A 13,416-nucleotide genomic window follows, 5' to 3' on the forward strand; every position below is an offset into this window, starting at 1 on the left:
ACTTTAAGAGACTTAATTCCTATTGCTATTTTTCAAAAGATATTGTCCGGATGACCCTAAAACTGAAGTCCTCATTCATCCACAGAATAGGTATAGCTCAGGCAACCGTGCACTTAAATACTCCCGCAGTTTCAAACTGCACCTTAATAGTTATATTACAGTGGCTCTCAGAGTCCCCAGTCAGAATCAAGCTCCTATTGCACTTTGTGCTGTACAAATACAAGTTAAAACATGGTCCTTGCTCCAAAGCTCCGATCCTGCAAGCACGTGCATAAACTTCATTCACCTGACTAGTGCCCCTTTACTGCAATAGGACTAGTTACATAACTTTACTCGTGTGCATTCTTATTTTCGTCATTTGAATTGCACAGTAGAGCCAAGGAACCCCAGGCACATACCAGGACCCCATGGTGCTAGACACTGTATAAACACACAAGATGGTACCCGACCAAGAACATACAATCGAATAAGAAGTTAGCCTGCATATTCCCTGGGAGGGGCCTTCTCACCTAGGGGTGAGAAGGGAGTTCTGACTACGTGGTCCATTCGGTCCCAAGTTTCTCTGCTGAGGCTGTCAATAAAGGTAACAAATATGTGGATGATTTCTATGGTGGGGGACTTTCTTTCCACATGGACTCCCAAACAGACTCGTAGTCCAAAATCACCTCCCATGGCACACACCTCTTCCCATTGTTGTATCATGGACACTGTACATGGATGCACTTCAAGACACTTTCTTTGCTCAAAGAAGGTTTCAGTTTTGTCTGTCTTTTGCGGATAACAGGCATCAACAGAGAGGAGGACAGAAAATTCTAGTGAAACTTTTATTTTCCCAGCAGAATATATTGAAATGAAAGCATTTCCTGGAGACACTTTGATTTTGACGAAGTTCCGTTGGCACCCTGCCTGGTTTCATGACAGGCTGCTGAGAAGCCATGGGGAGGAACTATCTGATGGACTGCCCTGGGGTTGGGAATCCCAGGGTCCTGATGCCATCCCCTCGCAGAGAATCTCACATTTTTGCTTTCATTCCAAATTGGAACAAAAACCATTTTCAAAATGTCACCCCCACCCAAACTAGAACAATCTCCCTCTTCACAGCTCTGGTTAGGAGACCTTGGTGGTGCCATTGGCATTAGAAAAGTAGCTTCCCCTACCTTCGTCTTGTCTGCCCCGAAACCGCAAACTCTTTGGGGCTCCGATTGTCTCTTACCACTTCTGTGTCAGCGGCTCGCAAAAATGGGGCCCTGATCTTCAGTGGGGCCTCTAGGCCCTACTGGAATACAGACAATATGCCAGGTCTGTGTATTATGTTCTCTTGCAGGCTCCACTCAGCTGAAATTCGATTTCCACGGTTGCCACAGCTGAAGAGGTCTTTGGAATTGGCGAGCTCAGCAGCAGAGTCCAATCCTGATACAAACCTTGCACTCCCTCAGATCTGCACCTTGTCATCTCTACACTGTTTGAGTCAACAGGGTGCCCTTGTTGCCAAGAAGGCCAATGGCATTTTGGGATGTATACGTAGGGACATTGCCAGCAGATCAAGGGACGTGATCGTTCCCCTCTATTCGACATTGGTGAGGCCTCATCTGGAGTACTGTGTCCAGTTTTGGGCCCCACACTACAAGAAGGATGTGGAAAAATTGGAAAGAGTCCAGCGGAGGGCAACAAAAATGATTAGGGGACTGGAACACATGAGTCATGAGGAGAGGCTGAGGGAACTGGGGATGTTTAGTCTGCGGAAGAGAAGAATGAGGGGGGATTTGATAGCTGCTTTCAACTACCTGAAAGGGGGTTCCAAAGGGGATGGCTCTAGACTGTTCTTAGTGGTAGCAGATGACAGAACAAGGAGTAATGGTCTCAAGTTGCAGTGGGGGAGATTTAGGTTGGATATTAGGAAAAACTTTTTCACTAGGAGGGTGGTGAAACACTGGAATGCGTTACCTAGGGAGGTGGTGGAATCTCCTTCCGTAGACGTTTTTAAGGTCAGGCTTGACAAGGCCCTGGCTGGGATGATTTAGTTGGGGATTGGTCCTGCTTTGAGCAGGGGGTTGGACTAAATGACTTCCTGAGGTCCCTTCCAACCCTGATATTCTATGATTCTACCTGTCTCTCCACACTCGCTCTTCTAATGTCCATCCACCCACAACCCTTTCCCTAGCCATTCCCCTCTTGCCCCCCACCCACACACTGCCATGAACCATCACAGTAAGGGTTACTGTATTTCACTGCACATATTTTGGTCTCTGGGTGTATACTTATGATGTAAAGAAGCCACTTATTGCTTGAAGCCATGGACCGTAGTAAAAATTTGAACCAATATTTACCGTTACATTAGCTTTGTTGTAACAGCCTGGTCAAGAACATCTGTTGCTTGACAATAGCAGGAACAAGGGAGTCCTCCTCAGAAAACACTCACACCACTAGGAAATGTGCCTCTCTACTTCCTTCAGAATGTGTATCCTCCTCCAGACACATACACTGTGTTCAGACACTATCGGTGACCATAAGGGAAGTGAAAGGCAGAGCAATTCTGAGAGGTATGAAATAAGAAGATGAAAAAACATAAAAACAACCCTTGCTTGTGACCTTCTAAATGTCAGTCCCTTGTCTTTCAGTGAGACCATGTATACATTATGCACAGGAAATGTTAAAAGCAAATTCTGCTACGAGCAACCCTCCCCCTGCCTCCCACCTCCTGTCTTCTTGATTTAGATAAAATAAAACTTTGTTTCCTCCTCCAAATCAAGTAAAATACAAGACTTGGAAGTTCTGACACCATAAGCAAAAGAGACCATCTACCTGGTAGTTGGGTGCCTCGAGACCAATAGAAAAATGGAGTGTAAGTGAGATTCCAATAGGTTCAGCTTTTTACTTGTGTAGTGTCATATAGAAGCAAATAGAGACACACACCAGTATGCGCTGAGTGTTTTTGTAACAGCAGAGCTCCCACAACCTGCTCCATGCAAAGTTTTCCTGGGCTAAACTAAACTCCAGCAGTCCTGGGGTTCTCTTGTTACAATCCAGAAGTCTTAAAGGAACACTTCATTACAGCTTGCTACAGTAGGACCTTGCCAGGTAGGACTGGAGAAACTGAAGATCTACTTAACAAACCTCTCGTCCATCACTCACAGCAGCTCACTCAGAGATATGGGGGAAAGGAGACTACCCCGAACATCTCAACTAGATTGAATCCAGCAACAGCAACCTGTGCCTGCACCTGACAATAATACGTTTCCACCTGTTGTGGATAAGCCATATGTAAGACCAACGGGCCCTGCAAAGGTCATCTCAATCTCCAAGTCTTTAATTATCAATCACAGAAATGCTAGATATTATAGCAATGGGTACCCATTTAAGAGCCTAGTCATCAGGCTTTGAGGCTGCCTACCCATAAAAGAAGAAAACTCAGCCAGGGCTATCCTCAGGTTTTGGGACTCTCTCTGCAAAGGAGTTACCCCCTATATTCCAAGAGTTGCCTTTTTTCCTTCTACTGTTTCCCACCCCTGAAAAATCCATTGCATGCTAACCCCTCTCTCCACCTTCTGCAATTTACTTATGTTTAAAACATAATCCTCACCTTATCGAGTAACATGTTTATTAGAAAAGAACCAGCACATTAAATGAAGCCAGGCTGGGTTTCTCATGTTAAATAGCAGTCATGCCCAAGTGGCTCTCCGTGTGCCATTGCTCCAAGTGATTGAAGCAATTTCTTCTTCTTCTGCCATGAGCTTAAGTTGTAAATCTCTCAACCAGATACAAAGGCAATGATGTGCTGCCTGTTGTGATTATTATTAACCTTTACTATTAAACTCGCAAAACTTCCAGGATTTCACTAGAAGATCTTCACAGCCGTGTAGCCTTGAGAAAAAAATTCCTCCTGGAGACCCACTTGTGGAAACCCAGGGAACATTTCAAAACTACCTCTTGTGTTACCAGTGCAATAGGAAGAGTTATTCTCTGAGCTACATGGTGACTGAAGTTGTGGGGGAAATTATCAATTTGTTTAGCGGCAGCAGTGCATTAAGTATTTTATAGACACATAAAGGGAAGGTCCCTGAACTAACTGCCAACCATAACACTACACCTATTCCTGAAGGATAGAAATATCATTAGCAAGGCAAAGAGATTGTTTGGGTTGCTCCAAAAGGGGTTTAACCAGGTGTATCAGGATGGAATGAGGAAAAGGTAAAACTGAATATTAGGAAGAGGCCCCCCGGTGCTGGCAAAGAGGAGATTAAACTGTGAAATAGTCTCCCAAATTAAAGAGTGGAAAAGCCACCACACAAGATACTTGAGACTAAACTGTAAAAAGCAGGAGAGAATGTATTTCCAGAAGCAGGCAGCATAGTCCTGCACTTGCTAGTGAACTAACTAGATGACCCAGAAGATCTTTTCCATCCCCAACTTCCCTCATTTAGCTGATAACCTTTAGACATTGCAAGGGCCTAGAGCTGGGTGTCCAAGCAGTGATGTTCAACACTCATCACCAGACACAGTGGAGAGTTATGGAAATGCTGGTTTTTAAGGGTGGTAAACTCTATAGTACAACAAACCAGAAACTACAAAGGAGTATCACCCTCTTCTTAAGGGGCAAACAACAGGACTCCACTCTGCTAAAAGGGCAAAGCAAAAATCTAGAACATGGCTCACTTTAGCCAAGGTCCCCAAAGGAGCAAGTCAACCTCCAGCTTGACACTTCTACCTCCTCCTAGGTATCTTGACCTTGTTTGTTAGACTCAGCCCACAGCACCATCCTTCTCATATGACTAGGTGGAAATAATTAATTCCCTCCCACTGGCCCAGCCCTGTTACCTTGCAAATCCCTGCACTCAGGGCAGGCAGCTGTGTTCCTTCCACTAGCCAGAATTAACCACTTCTTTGCTAGCCTCCGAAAAGATTCTACACACTGTCACATACAGGGATAAGCGACCCTGATAGTAAAAAGTTGAATCAGTTTCACTGTAAAACCTTGAATGCTGCCGAGTTAAAACCTAGGCTGGATAGGGGGCTGGGTGGGAGCAGGAATTCTCTAAAGGAGGGCCAGTGGTTTGTCCCTTACAATCATGGAGGCTTTCATGTAGCATGGAGAGCTGTTCATTTGTTGCTGCTGAGGGACTATTGGGATAGTGGTTTAAAATGTCATCAGCTGAGCTTTAGGGAAGGAATAGAGGCTATTTTGAGTTAAATACTAAAATCTAAGGCTTTTGGCATCATTTTATAATGATGGTCTAAAAATCACAAAACTATGACCTGACCCGGCCTTTGTGCACAATTTACCTTTATAGTTCTAGGCCCTGATTCTGCAAACTTGTCACCAAGGGCTTAGAACTCTTCCTGTCACAGATGTCATATTGTTGGTATTTATGCAAAGTTCTTACTGTACGTGTGCTAGGTTTGCTCTGAGATTTGAGCATACTTCACTACTCCAAGTTCACATATAAAACAAGCTGACAGCTTATGAAAAGATGATTAAATGTGTTAGACTTTGTTTTTTTAAAAAAAAAACAAACCCAAAGCTATTTTTGGAAGAAAATAGAAATTTTACAGGGACCTCAGAAGGCTGCTAAATGTGCATCTATAGAACATGTGAAATCCACAGATTAGTCTGAGTTTCCATCTGAGGTGTTTGGATACTGGACCCAGGCATATCATAGCTGCACGCTGGAGTTGTGTGGCATTGGCTCGTAATAGCAGAGAGTAACAGGAAAAGAAGAGCTGCTTTTGGAGAATTGCAGGCTAGGATAAGAGGTGGTCGGTTCGCACACATTTCTGTTGGTTTCCTGCATTTCTGCAGATTATCTGTAGTTACCATCCGTATTAAAATAAGCAGCACCTATTGTTACAGCCACACAGTTTTAACTGAGCTAATACAATCATGGAGGAGTTCTCCGCTATTGCTCCAGGGAAAGGTGCATATTTAAGTTGAATGGTGCATATTTAAGTTGTTCGTACCCTAATGGACTGACCACAAACTTGTATTACAGTAACCCTTGTCCTTCTTGCCTACATCCCCCTTTGGCTTTTTACTTTAACTCACCACATCACTTTTAAAGTTAGGGCCCCGTCCTGAAAAAAAAAAAAATTAATCATACAAAAGAAACAGGGCAACACATGTGAAGAACGTTATGTGCATGCTTAAGTGTTTGCAGAATCAGGCTCTTACGCTCCAATTCTGGTGGGGGGAAAACACACTCATGTACATGAGAAGTAACTTCACACGCCTGGAGTCCAATGGGACTCCAGGTGATTATTCAGATGCAAGAGCGTTTGCAGGATCAAGGTCTGTGACTCTTTGGAGTTAGGAACACAATGACCAAGATGTTCAAAAGTGACTCATGATTTTGGGGGCTCAGTTGGGCACAGCTGAAAGTGCCCTGATTCTCAGAAGGGAGGAGGCTCAATGCTTTCTGAAAGCCCACTAAGGTGTCTTAAATCAGACCCCCAAACAATAGACACCCAAACACACTAAGCCCCAGATCTTCAAAAGTAGGTAGGTGCCTAGCTTCCATTGATTTCAATAGGAACTGGGTGTCTAAATACCTCTGGGGATCTGGGCCTAGGTCACTTTTGTAAATCTCAGCTCTTTGCATCTGTGTTGCACAAGGAGGGGAGGGGCTGTATGCGCAACAGTATTAATAAGGCACCAAAAACACATGGAAAAATAGAATACATTTAAAGAAGAGGTTAGAACTATCCTCTTTCAGCTTTCAGAGATCAAATGGATCAAAAAAGGTACAAGTATGTGATAAACTAATATTTGCATGATAATTTCTTGGGCTTGCAGATTTTGATGCCTTCTCTCCGTTCCTTCCTCTTTTGTCCAGGTTATATATACAGGGAGGACTGTAAGACAATAAGGCTAATTAGTGGCTTATGGCCCTAAGCCTGCAAACACTATGAGGATCATTGTGAATTGTGACTCAGGACCATGACAGCGGAGGCCAGCCTGCCCACATTCCATGACTAAATCCCCCACCACAAAAGGGAATGTATCTACAGTGACTCAGCTAAGGAGAGCAAAGTTTATTGGGCTGCAAAACGGGTAGCCGGGCTTTGAACTGTCATATTTTTATTTTTCCACCAACAATCCAGGGTCTAGTTTGTAATTAAATAAAAAAAGTCTCTGCCAAGCAGCGTATGACCTAATCATTTGTACAGGACCTATTTTTAGAATTACCCTTTGTACCGTTCAAGATAGCTGAAGCCAGAAGCAGCAACGTGTAACTCTTGAAGTCTTAATAAGCAGGGGGGTTGCCCTGGTTTAATTTACTGTGTAATTATTTTTCCTCTTTTCCCCTTTTCTTAACCTAAAATATTTGACATCTTGCATGGGATGGGGAGGAAAAAGCGATTAGATTTTAAATGCCAGACCTAACTGCATGGTACAGAGGGGCTGTGCATATACTCAGTACAGCTCATCCTAAAATAGCTTTTAAATAGAATAGAATCAACTAGGGAAGTTCATAGACAGCCCAGGTTTTCGTCAATTGTAACTGCCCTCCAGTCACTGAGCTCATCATGTCACAGATTGGTTTTAGGGTTCCCCCCGCCCTTTGGTTTTAAATTTCTCTTTACAGTAAAGTGATGGTCTGACAGCTCCAGGAAACCAAGGTGCCTCTTTATCCCAAACAGGTCAAGCCCAGGATTCTGACCTACAAGTACCAATTCCTCATTCCCCTCCAGAATAGTGAAGCCTGTTCTGAAGAGACCAACTCTGGAGGCAAAGGGTGTGTGTTCTCCCTCGTTTCAGTCTGTGGCCACAAAGGGAGGCCAATAAGCAGGGAACACCTGTCCATAAGGAACCGAACTAAGGCTAACTCCTTTCAAACTGGTGACCAACCAGCTAACTATCACTGCAGGCCAACTAGTTACCTATCTATCATAGGCACTTCTCTGGTGACCTGTAACATAGTATCTGTGCACCTCCCAGCCTTCAAGGGTTAACAGTTTCAAAAGCACCTGAGCCTCAGATCCTCAAAGGTATGAAGGTTCCTAACTTCCACTGAATTCAATGGGAGTTTAGAAGCCTCAATACTTTTGAAGATTTGAGCTTAAGGCACATTTGAAAATTTTACCCCAAGTGTCTTGCCCAAGGTCCCAAAGGAAATCAGTGGAAAAGAATTAAATTCAGGGCTCTAGGCTAGGCTAAGCACTAGACCATCCTCCCTCCCCAAGGAAGTCAAAGTTTCTCAACTTATTTTTCAACTCCCTAAGTCATCCAACCCCCTTTCCAAATATCAGCCATTCTTTTCCTTGTCATGGCCAAGAATAGTCCACGTTAGTGGAACACTTGTGTTTGTTTACTGCAGCTTCACATGCGATGCACATACAGCTGGGGAAATTTGTTCTATCAGAATGGGCTCCTGTTTGCTTGATTTCTTGCATAAGAGAACATCTAGGTGACTGAGTCACACATAATGAAAACCTGGGCAGCATATAAAGTGTTTTGATCAGCACATGCAGCTGTGTTTTAATCAAAGGATTTTCTCACCCCCCAAGATTATTCTGAAAACCCACAAACAGGACACAGAACTCCAGCGCTCCGAGCAGAGTCTGAATAAGAGTTTACATCCTAACATTACAGTTTGGATTCAGGATTAGATATTAACTGATTTTATTTTCTTAATAATTGCCAGGAGATACAACAAACCCTTGGTATCTTATCTATTTAGAAATTCCTAAGTGACTGAAACCTTAGATAACATTTGTAAATCAAGACAATTTGCAAACTATCTTATTTTTTAAAGAGCTATTTATGAATCCCTCTTGAAGGCTGGAAGAAATTGGGGCATTCCAAATCAGTCACAACATATTTGTCTGTGCACTTAGTAGCAGAATTTTGCAAGTGGGTCAGCATTTGCGGTGGAGGGGGAATTTACTCCTAAAAATGCCCTTGGAAATTTGACTTTTATGCAGGAGGGAAAGTTAGTGAGTTGCATGTTTGGCATCTAAGTCAATTCAATGGTGGAATGGCTGGATTTGAGTGGGGAACGGATGGAGGGAAAACATTCGTGGAGAGCTTTCCGGGATAAGAACTAGTTTCCGAGGGCCAGATTTTCAAAGATATTTAGACATCTAGTGGCGCAGATATTTCAATAGGCCTTAGGCACCTTTGTGCTTTGTGGGGGGGAGAAGGGGAATCACACAAGGCATCTCACTAAATTTTTAGGCCCTAAGTACCTTTGAAAATCTGGGCCTCGGAAACTAGTTCTTATCCAGGAAAACTCTATCCAAGATTGTTTCATTCCATCCATTCTCCACTCTAGTCCAGTCATCCCAATATAAATCTTACCTTCAATAATCTGATCCTGAGTGGCTTGCTTGGCTCTCTGTAGCCAACCATCTCTAGTCCTGTAGACACCCTATATGCTAATTATGTCAGAAGTTGACCAAAACTCCACTCTCCTTCACCGTTTGACAGGGCTTCTTCAATCACAGGCTCTTTGTTGCAAGGGCTTTGTGACATCAAAGCCTAATCATGTAAAAGAATATGATGTAACCAGTTTAACATTAGGTCTACCCCGTGGCATGAAGGAAATGACCCAGATGGGAAGGGAGCAACCTCTTCTTTAAATAAAAATGGCCTCACTTGTCCCATCTGACTGGTGATTGAGTGGGGACTCAATTTTAGGAAGCCAAACTTGAGAAACCCTGAGAGACATAATTTTCAGAGGATGGGTGCCAAAAAAAAAAAAAGAATAAAATAAAAAAATCGCTAGTCACTTTTGAAAATTTAGACCAATATTTCTGATAATCATGACACAGAGCAAGGGCAAATTGTGAAGACGCTAAAAGCAGACTGGGATTTAGTGAAAGGGGTACACAATCTCTGGAAGATTTTTCCATCTTTAAAGCCCCATTTTAAATTAACCACCTCTCATTGGTGTGGAAAGGCTGTGCTCAATACCATGTCATCCTGGCACATATCTGAACGTATTGAAAGAACCTTAGAATTCAAGCACTGGTTTGGTAAGCTCTGCCCATCTACCTCTGAGGCTGAGTACAATCCAAAAGCCAAAGCTCTTTGTTAGCCGCTCCTTTAGGAACCCTGCTCATTATGAGAGCTTAGAGCAGGAGGGACAGAGCAATGTGCGGAGAATAATTGGTTGCAGACAGGCTGCCCGTGTTGATGTGGGCAACAGAACACACAATCAGAATGAGCCTGGAGATGTGGAGAATGAGAGAGGCAGATCCAGCAAAGATCAGATGGAATCTAGCTGGGATGAGGTGGGGAGGGAAAAGCAGCTCTTACATTCACAGGCCGTGAAGGAGGAAGCCAGGCAGAAGGCCTTTTATGAAGGCAGAATTGCAACCAGTATCATGAGGGACAGACTGAGCCTAGCATAAAAGGAGTTTAAAAATGACCAGCTGGGGCTGGGCTTAGAAAGCATAACCCTGACTCCAAATCAAGTGGCAATGGGGAGCCAAATAGCTCAAGGGCTTGCCAACGAGCTATGCAGTCAGAGGCCAGGATCGCCGTGAATAAAAGTTTTCCACATCTGACTGGTTTCCAGTGGCCAGCGTGAAACAAGTTGGTGATTAGATTGTAAACTCTTTGGAGCAAAGGCTGTCTTTTCATGACATGTTCCAGGGCCAAGCACAACGGGGTCCCCATCCCTGACTGGGGCCTCTAAGTGCTGTCTAATTTCAGCCCAGTTCTTAATGGATAGGTATCCGCATCACAGCTGGTACCCTCAGGATAACTCAGTAGAAATGCCAATGGATGAATAAGGCATGCATAGTTGCCCATTGGCAGGGCACTGGGGGAAAATTCTCATTACTGCTCACTATGCTGTATTTGTTTCATAGATAAACAGAGGACTTCAGTCTCCAGGTCTGTCCAGCCAGCATCTTTCACCCCATTAGGGACATTAAAGTGTTTTGACTTTGGGGAGGAGGGAAAAACAGCCCTAGGGGCCTGCGAAGTGGCATTCTGAAAAATCAGCTTATAGCAAAGCTCAAGTTCAGCCACAGCTAAGAAACACGGAGGCTGGTGAACATTCAGCTCAGCTCAATTGGCACAAATAGGGCCAGATCATCATTTGATATGGCTGTAAATTGATGTCAGTAGAACCTACACCATCGGCACTAGCTCGGGCTCTGGCCTTCTGTTTTCATTGTCTTTAACGTGACTAAATACAAAATCTAAGAATAAATACCTGCTTCTCCTTAGAGAGGAAGTTCACTTTATTTACTTCTTACTTAAAAAGCCCCATTAAAAGCTTATGCTCAAATAAATTTGTTAGTCTCTAAGGTGCCACAAGTCCTCCTTTTCTTTTTATTAAAAGGGTTCACTTTTATCCCCCTTTCTTTGGATTCCCAAGCCCTGTGCTCCTCCTACTCAAAGCCAATAGCCTGGCTTGTGCTTGAAGCCAAATCAAGCTCAGAACAAAGAATAATGAGAAATATTGGATGCTCTCCTTGCATTCTGCAGTGAGAACTCACTCACGAAAACCAAGGCCCCTTTCTCAGCAACTTCTGCTGACCTCTAGTGGTTGCTGACAACAACAACCGAGCCAGCTCATGCACTGGGAGCAAGAGGCCAGTGTGTATTTTTTGCTCTTAAGTGCATGTGTGTTCATTCCTTGGGCACCTGGAGCTTCCATCTGGATGGAGTGCAGGGGTGTGCTCACACCTAGAGGTCAGGAAATGAAAACGCACTCAACCAGCTTTAAGCCACAGCCCAGAATAATGATAATTAATAGTGGAGGAATACACCAGTGCTTTAGCTGTTAAACACTGAAATGGGAAGTTTCAGAGTAACAGCCGTGTTAGTCTGTATTCGCAAAAAGAAAAGGAGTACTTGTGGCACCTTAGAGACTAACCAATTTATTTGAGCATGAGCTTTCATGCTCAAATAAATTGGTTAGTCTCTAAGGTGCCACAAGTACTCCTTTTCTTTTTGAAATGGGAAGGGACGCCACAGAAAAGTTTCAAAGTTAACGAGAGTAAATACTAGGTCATAATATATTCAGCAAATGCTAACACAAGTCCCAGAAAGAATATGCACCGAAGCGGAGGAAATCCATCTAGGATCATCTTTGGAAGATCACCTAAGGGGAGGTAACCGGTGAATACCACTGACTCTCAAGGAGATGTGGCTATGAAGTGCCTGAATCACTTTGGAAAATGGGGCTTAGACGCCTAAGGCTCAGCTTCTCCAGTGGAGTTAGGTACCTAACTCCATTAGATGAGTTGATTTCAACGTGAGTCACGTACCTAAATACATTGCAGGATCTGAGCCTTGGTGCTTTTGAAAGTTGTACCCCTACTGTTACTTTACATGGTTATAAGAGACCTGCCAGAAATGCTTTGTTGGGGCTGACTAATCCCCACCAATAAATACAGGACAGTTGTAGTAGGTTATACCTCTCTGGTGCCCCTTTTGAGGGTGGATGGGTGTCACTCCTGTCTCAAAGTCCAGAGCTCAGCCCTCTAGCATGGGCTGTTCAGGTTCTCTGACCACCTCACAGGGCAGGTAAAGTAGCTGCACAAAGGGCAGACTACAGGGCCTTCAGGGAAGACAAGCAAAAGAGAAGAGAACTGGCCCCTCTCCAAGAATGCCTAGCTGGTCAAGGCTCCCAGGGGGCTTCCCCTGGCTGGGGAGTATCAGCCTTACTTCCCTCAAAGTGCCACTTGCCCCCAGCTGAACCGGGATGCTCCCTTGTAAGGACCTACCCCTCCCCAGGCTTGATGGGATTCACCAGGTGTGCTAGGTTGGAGCCATCTGTGCCCAGAGGAGCTCTTTAACCTCTTCCTGTCTGGGGTGGTGGATCTGCCCTTCCCAATAATAAATGAATTGAATAAACTCCCCTGCAGCACGGAGGTTAACCAATTGCCTGGGGTCAGCTAGCCCATGAGTGGAAGAGCCCCAGGATTAAGACTCATTTGTCCTGACTCCCAGTAAATTCATTGTTCTGACTGGTAGACCAGCACCTAGGAGTCCCGTCACTTAAGCACATTCCTTAAAATACAGTTTTCCAGCAGGGGGCAGGAGACGATCATTTCAGGCTTCCCTTCCTCAAGGTACCTGTTTTGGGCCAACCAGCCCTTGTTGGTCCCAAACACTGCATTTGATCGGATCTGTGTGGGGGCTGAGTTTGCAATGTGACTATCCATTCTTCAAACCCTAGCCCTGCACACTTTAACACAGGACCATATGCTACCAGCAGTCGTATGTGGAATGCCCTCATGAAGTTCCCTGCACAGAGCCTGGACGGGAAATGACCCCACAATTTCTACCTTATGCATTGCTTTCAAACACTTGGATCTTAGTCTGAGACATTCTAAGAGCTCCACATACTACTAACAGCGCTGTTTCTGTCCACACCGGAGTCATCCTCAATGCTGCTATCTAGGAGGTTTTTGGTTACAAGGCTAAATGTGGCTAAAGGGCCAGGCCCAGTACAGTGA

This window comes from Lepidochelys olivacea (genome assembly GCF_965140295.1).
Source record: "Lepidochelys olivacea isolate rLepOli2 genome assembly, chromosome: 22".
In the NCBI taxonomy this organism is placed as follows: domain Eukaryota; kingdom Metazoa; phylum Chordata; order Testudines; family Cheloniidae; genus Lepidochelys; species Lepidochelys olivacea.